The 7,838-nt window shown below is 36.2% G+C and overlaps 1 long non-coding RNA gene across 1 annotated transcript; it reads right to left on the reverse strand.

The window, feature by feature from the left end:
- Nucleotides 1–3,739: 3,739 nt before the first annotated feature.
- On the reverse strand, nt 3,740–5,683 carry LOC110863890. The gene is made up of 3 exons (XR_002549449.2): nt 4,975–5,683; nt 4,370–4,442; nt 3,740–3,887 (listed from the first exon to the last, which is right to left on the reverse strand). It is a non-coding gene; the product is annotated as an uncharacterized LOC110863890 (long non-coding RNA).
- Between the last annotated feature and the right edge of the window lie 2,155 nt (nt 5,684–7,838).

Here is a 7,838-nt window from a genome sequence, read left to right on the forward strand (position 1 = left end):
AGTCTTAACAAGGTTATATTTTTACAAGTTTACAACCGATAGCGTCGTGATAAAAAGAACCAACATAAGAAAATTATGAAAAGGCATGACAAACTTAGTTAAAATTTGATTATATATACTTGATCACATAAAAAAACCCTTTTCCCACAAAAGTGAGTTTTGAGCCTTTAACGAGCATAAAAATATATATCTTTACACTAAATGCTCATTTTTCGTTTCTTGTGTGAATAGCCGCTTGGTTCGTACGACTCTAGAACTTGCCACAACAATACATTCCCGATCCTTACCAACTTAAACCCGAGTAAGTAAATGATGGAGGCATTAGGACTAACCCTTTTTCATTCTACACCATTATTTTTCATTTTTTTTACCACCTACCAAAAATCCCCCTAGTTAACCCCTTTGAGCCTAAACCTTTTCATTTCTTAACCCAAAACAACCCTTTTTACCCACCTAAACCTTTTTATTTTTAACCCTTTTTTTGGTAACAACGTTCGGTTCTCTTATGACTTTTTCAAAAAAAAAAATCTATATTTTTATATATTTTGATGAAACCAAATAAACAAACAAAGTTTATCAAAAATAACTTTGTTTGAACAATCCATCAAAATAAAATAAAAATATGAAAAAAAAATAAAAGTCTTTCAAACCGACGTTTGTTACGCCTTTCGCCATTTTTACTAACCACTAACCCAACCACCCACCTTTAGCCCAAGCCTAACCCTTCACCCATAAAGTCCTCTTGATATTTACAAAGGTATATAGTTAAAAAGGAGGAGGATTGATTGCTTGGCAAGCTTATGGTAGGAGTAAGTTCCATGCCGCTCTCGAGTGATTCACTAAAAATACACATTCGGCCGAGTGTTGAGTGATCCCCCGTGAGGTATGTGAACTTGTATACAAATGAGATTTTAAAAAAGGTATGTTATGCCCTAATAAGTAATTTATCTTAAGAAACGTTCTTAATAAATCATGCAGAATAGGATTGTAAATAAATAAAAATAAAACCTCAATAAAGAATCTTGGAAATCCCGACACTCTATGACAAGCCCAAAAACCTTCTCTTCTACTCATTCCATTTGGGAGTGAATAAAGCCATATTATAAAGAGTTTTGCTTGAGGACAAGCAAAGATTCAAGTGTGGGGGTATTTGATATGCACAAAATGCAACATATAAATTATATCAATTGTGGCATAAAACTAACCCTTTTTTAGTACTAATGTTGAAAAATTGTGCTTTGGTCTTCCTTTTGTATTTTCAGAATTAAACGAGCTCAAATTAACAAAAGAAGCAAAAATACAACTAAATCTAACATAAATACAAGAAAATGAACAAAAGTGGAATGCCCGACCCCTCGACAGCATCTTCCCAAGTAAAACTAAGAAAACAGAAGACTGAACACGCCCCGTGCTCAGCGAGCACGGGGCCGTGCCCAAGTAGAAGCAAAAAAGACAAACCTTTAGAAGCTTCTACTGCCCACCACGGGGCCGTGCCCAGCGGACACGGGGGCGTGGTCAACTTCCTGCAGGCGCATTTATTGTAATTGCAAATTACAATTAATGAAGAGAGAGACAATGATGGACACGGGGCCGTGCCCGAGCTTCTATTCAGCCTATAAATAGGAGTGTTTGGAGCCATTTCAACTCATCCCTTGGCACACCACCTCTCTCACACTTCACCCACCACCCACCACCACCATAACACCATCATCCACCACCATCATCCATTGTCCAAAATATAGTGTGTGAGTCGTCTCGGGATCCAAGATTGATCGTAAGAGTTCTTGATAATCAAAGGCCATGTTTGCCTAAGTCTCTTACATCACTTGGTGAAGACAAGTGTTTAGTGTAATACTTTTTTATTTTTAATCTTTTGCACTTTTTAATTGGTTTTGTATTAATGACTTTAATTACTAGTTTCTTATGTTGAAGGTGATTCTTCCTTATCGTTTGTCCGTGGTGTCTTGGCATTATTTTACTGTCTATATAAAATAAAAGATTTTCACCATTCATATCTCCACGGTCTATATGGAGGCATGTTGGCTACCTGGTCAGGGGCTAAGGGAACGGTTTGGTAAGAGTCTTGACATTGTTCAGTGTATAGATCTTGCAAAGGACCTGGGTCAAATTTAGTAGGACCTCCTTCAATACCCAAAGGTATTGGATGGCGGGGGTCCAAACTCTTTGATCCCCTCATAAGTTAAACTACTATTAAAACTTTAACCCAACTACTTAGGACTGTATCCCTGCTATCTCAGACTACTTAGCTGAGGGTAACGTCGCCTCCAAAAGAGGGGCCTACCACATTATGCATTAATAACTTAATTAATTATCTTTCAATAATCCGACCCTTTAGAATTGTATCCTTGCTGACTTAAACTACTGGGTTGAGGGTAACGTCACCTTCAAAAGAGGGGCCTACTACAATAACTAAGATAATCTCTTAAACAAGTGCAAAAGTGCGAAAATAATCAAAGGTTACACTAACACACGAGTCGGATCCAAGTGATTAATCTTGTCTATCTGTTTTTATTTTTATTTTTATTTTCAGCATTTTAGTTAGTTTTATTTTCTTAGTTTAAAAATCTTTTTCTAACATTTTGATTTGATTAGACGTTGAGGATAAACCGGTACTAAAAGCTCTTGTGTCCTTGGACGACCTCGGTATCTTACCAACACTATACTACGTCCACGATGGGTGCACTTGCCCATATGTGTGATTAGTGTTAGTAAGTATCGTGTTTTATAAATTTAAAACTTGGCTAAAAAGTGTAAAAGGGCTTAAAATACATACCTAAAAATATAACACACTTCACGCACATCAATAAGTCACGTTCACCGTTCTTGATTGTTCATCCAAACTCCAACTGGTAACTTTGTCACACCCTGGCTTTTACGGAAGCGTGATTATGTGTGACTTGCTTAATATCATTGCATTCAACCATAACAAACAACTATATGATAAAACTAAAGATGTTCATCCAAAGTTTAAAACATCACAAACAACATTATTTTAGAATCCAACGTTGACTTCAAATTCAAATACAAACCATGCAATTTGTTTTAGAGTTCCACAAGGACTCGACAAAAGACATTAAGTAAGACCAGGCTTTGGAAGATGTATCTTATCCAGGAAAGGACACACTATCCAAACCCTTAGACTCCGAATGACATCTCTTATTCCCAATATTACTTGAAACATTCGCGTTCCGTTCAAAATGTTGTAAGTTAACACGGCGCAACGTACGTGTGTGGGTAAACGTTTTTACGTCGTCTATTTTTTTCTTCCGTTTGACAGGTTCATCGTAACGCGAAGGTCCTAAATTGACTTACTTATTCTTTTATATGTTTACTTTTCGATTTAATTTCTACGCATTAACACGTTGTAACTTCAGTGTTGGTGGTCACTGACAGTAGTGTGGCATTGGTTTTCGCCCCTGCCGCAATGCGGGGGTGTTTAATACTTGTTGTATATATACTTAAGAGTTAAATATTTGGTTGGTCCCTGTGGTTTGCAAAAATGGCAGACTTGGTCCTGTGGCTTCAATAATTACAGAGTTGATCCCAGCAGTTGTAATTTTTGCACTCGGTGGTACTTGTCGCTAACCTCTATTAAATTTGTTAAGTTATGTTTATATTTGATAAATGATAAATTTACATATATATGTCACACCCCAACCGATGGCGGAAACATCGGGATGAGACGAACAAATTGCTCAAAACAACATAACACTAAATGTGACAATAATTTATTTAATTCATTTCATAAACTTTAAAGTGAAATACATAGTTCCAAACAACACAACATATTGTTCAACAATAATTCAAATGTTATGTGAGTTTCTAGAGTTCATCCTAGCTTGATTCTTGAATCTTGTACTTTCAACCTGCAATATGTATTAAAATAATGTCAACAAAAACATGTTGGCGAGTATACAAGTTTTCATACATAGCATAGTATGTGTTTAAAATGTTTACTCAATTCCAAATGTGAAATACCATACCATATTGACAGTATATACTCGAAACGATGTTACTCTATGTGCCCAAACCAAAGTTTAACGCAATTAAAGTGTACCCAAACGAGTTTGAGTAGGTTGACATAGTTTAACCTAACAATACCTGCTCGTAGAACAGGAGGGGCGTTTCTCAACCTATAGCGCTACCATTGTTAGGGGAGGCTTGTACGAAGTTAATGAACACATAGTCATTAGGTGTTTACAGTAGCATAACATGTCTAACATGAATAGAGTGTGTCACATAGAATATGGAATGAGTGTGCATAAAATGTTTAATGTGTTGTGATGTTTGATATGTAATACATATTGCACCCAAAAGTGTAAAACGAAAATGGGTCATGTATACTCACATTGATTGCGTTGCGCTTCTTGTAAGATAATGCACGAGTAATGATTGAAAGACTTGGATCAACGAAGGTTAACCTAAAACGAGAACGTGGAATTTCTCTTAAATCGTAGGCGGTTAATTTTAAAGTTGATTCTTAAAATAATTAATTTGGTTATTTTTAGATAACAAATTTTGTTATTATAAAGAAAAACTCTTTAAATAAATGGTTTTTATTATATGTATTAAAACAAGTAATAAATAATACCAATGCATATAACTTGTTTTCATTATCTTTAAAGATGCCATATGATAGAGTAATAGCTTGCTGATTCAACAAACAAAAACAAAAGAGAAATAGAAAGGAACAGATTGCATGGGGGTGGAATCGAGCCCGCGCCCCATGCGTATCATTTTAAACCATTGAACTAATGACATCAGATGTGCAATATGTTTGATTTTTTTTTATCGTTCAACACAGTGGCTTGCCATCTTGTTCATTATATTACAACTATAGAAACCCATTCGTACAAGAACCCGTCCACTCATGTTGCTGTTTATATTATGAAACAAATGGTGGTGTTCAATTATTGGATAAATCGGATGGTTAAAAGACAAGGAAAGGTATACCGCGTACGTGACGAACTGATCCCCGTTGTGATATCCATACGGCTCCGGTGAGCTCGGTCCACTCCGGTGGTTTCCGGCGGCTTTGGTTATCTCCGGTTTGTTCTCCGTTGTCGTAACGTTTATTGAGTGAACAAGAGAAAAACGCGGACAGTTAAGAATATACAATACCAAAAGATTAAACGCTCGAATGGAACAAAATATATAACAGAAAACCATACGGAATAAGAAGGTATATACCGAAACGTGAACGGCGTGGAGGTTTCTGGTCGTCCTCTTGATCTCCGGTGACGACTAGCTTCTCCGACCAGGGTGTAAGGTTGAGCAAACTATGTTGTGAACTCGAATGGATTCCGGCGGCGTCTATCTTGTTGTAGGTTACACGACTCAACGGAGTTCCGAGTGGTGCTTGTTTGCTTATTCAGAAGGTATGTTCGAGAGTGGGTAAGGGTGTCGGGAAAAAGATGCAGGTTCGTGTGAAGGTGTGGGTCGATATTTATAGGTGTTCGATGGACTCGCGAGTATGGAAAAGATGGTGATTGATATGTGAAACATGGAAAGCTTCAGTATTCAAATCAAGAATCAGAAAGAAAGGAAAGAAATCTCGAGCAACAAGGGATGTCGAGATACGAGGTGAAGGAAAAATGGTGTGAGTCTCTCGGACCAAACATGTCGTATTTATAACGTGTTTCGGTCCCGTAAATTTGGAAATGAGTTGATTGATTGATTGTATATGCAATATAAAGAGTCTATTCATGATTTGAGCCAAGAAGGAAACGCGGAACGTACGAATCAATCAATCCCATAAAATCAGGAACTAAACAAAAAGAAAGGAAGAAAGAAGTAGTTGACTTGGTTGACGTGTTCTTTTTTTTTTTTTGCGGCAAGATGAAACTGGGATTTCAAATCATATGTATTTTATAAAATATGTAAGTTATTATAGGATCTTGTCAAATAATGTGACTTGGTGGAGTGGTTATGGTGTTGGACGGTTCACCCGGGAGACTCGCTTCCGAGTCTTGTAGCTCACCTACAATTCTTGTTAAAATTTAATTAATGGTTTCAAAAAGTTAAAATAAGCCCCCCTGAACTAACTTAGCTTTAAATAATACTAACTTATATTGCCTTAAAACTTGTTTTAAAACCAAACCAAACTAACTAGACTATTTTATGAAATTAATAAGTTTTAATCGCCATATTAATTAAATAAAATAATAATAATAATAACTAAATCAATAATTTGATTAATTTAAAGAATAATTTTTTTTTCAACGGTTATTTATTTCGCGAAAGGGATTCCGAAGTTTCGAAGGTTAGGATCCGAATTTTTAAACGGGCCGGATTTTGAAATGGGTCGATTTTGACGGGGGTTACATATATATTTTAAATTTAAATTTGATAAACCATATATAACCGTGGGTGAGGATCAAATAGGAAGTTTATTTTGGCTAGGAAGGATAGAAAGCAATAGGATTAGGACATGTGGCAAAATTTAAAATAAAGAGAAAGGGTATTTTAGTCAATCTTATCATTTTTTTCTTCCTTCTTCTTCCCAATAACATCAAAACCCACTATCTTCAACCATTTCTTCACTTTCTATCTCAATAATCACTACATTATAGTGCGATTTTCGTCACCAATCAATGATTCAAACACCCGATCAACGTGTTCTTCAGCTTTTTTTAAAGAAAACCGAGTTTAATTTCATACAAAATCTCGTTTTTTCCAGTGATTTTGAAGATAATCACTCGATCCGTTCGATTCGATCGCTGATAAGTGTTTCAAACATTCAAATTTCGTCAATCGTTGAAGAAATCGGCTTCGATCTATGTAAGAAATTTTTTAATTTCATTTTTACGATCTTGGTTTTTGATTTAGTCATTGCGTTTTACGATTTTGGCGGGGGTCCGGGGGCAGCGCCCCTGGTAGCAGGGTCCCAGGGGCGGCAGCCCCTAGCGGGGTCCAAGTTTTTTCGATTAAATTGCTTTAATAAAAATGCATCAGAAAATTTAATTTTCCAGAAATTGGCTCATTTCGAAGAAAGTAATTCGTAGACAATTCAGATAATTTTCTAGAAATTGGTCCATTGTGTTTTAGAAATAAAAGAGTTTTATGTGTTTTCTGGCCTTGCGTTTTAGAAAAAACAAATTTTTTAACTGTTTTTAGTCATTGCGTTTTAGGTAAAACACATTTTTGAAGTGTTTTTAGTCCTGTCACACCCCAATATTTCCACGTGACACCGGTGGGCCCGGTGGGGAGTATCGTGACGTAGTTGATATCATCATAGTCAAACAACACAATTTAAATGCACAGCGGAAGCGAAAGATAAATATATTACAATCCGATATAAAGTAATATCAAAGTATTACAAACGGAAAGTAAAAGATCCACAGGCGGATCGAAAATAAAATGAAACATTGTTCAACAGACTTTAGGCATCTAAGCTTGCGAGACTTCTATATGATGCTAGGAGAAACCAGCCAATTTCGTGTAGTACCTGCACTTAGTCTTTTTGGGAAAATACGTCAGTTTTCACTGGTTAATACAATTTAACTGACTCATTTTGTAAATGTTTTAAAAATTGATTTGAATGCACGTGGCACAAAACTTTTATAACTTGGGATAATTAATCAATTTTAAACTTGTAAAAGAATTACATGTTTGTTATGCGTTTAGTCGCCCGGTTCGTGCCGGGTTTAAGGTTAACAGACACACCACATAGTATAATCCCGCGGCGGAAAAACCAGCGGGTATACCTTAATAAATAAGGACACACTGTCGGGTGTACGCCTACCCCCGCGTGTCAAGGTCGTGGCCATTTCATGAATGATGCCAAGGATATCCGGGACATGGTCATTAAACTCCCA

The sequence above is a fragment of the Helianthus annuus genome, chromosome 6 (assembly GCF_002127325.2).
Source record: "Helianthus annuus cultivar XRQ/B chromosome 6, HanXRQr2.0-SUNRISE, whole genome shotgun sequence".
NCBI lineage: Eukaryota > Viridiplantae > Streptophyta > Magnoliopsida > Asterales > Asteraceae > Helianthus > Helianthus annuus.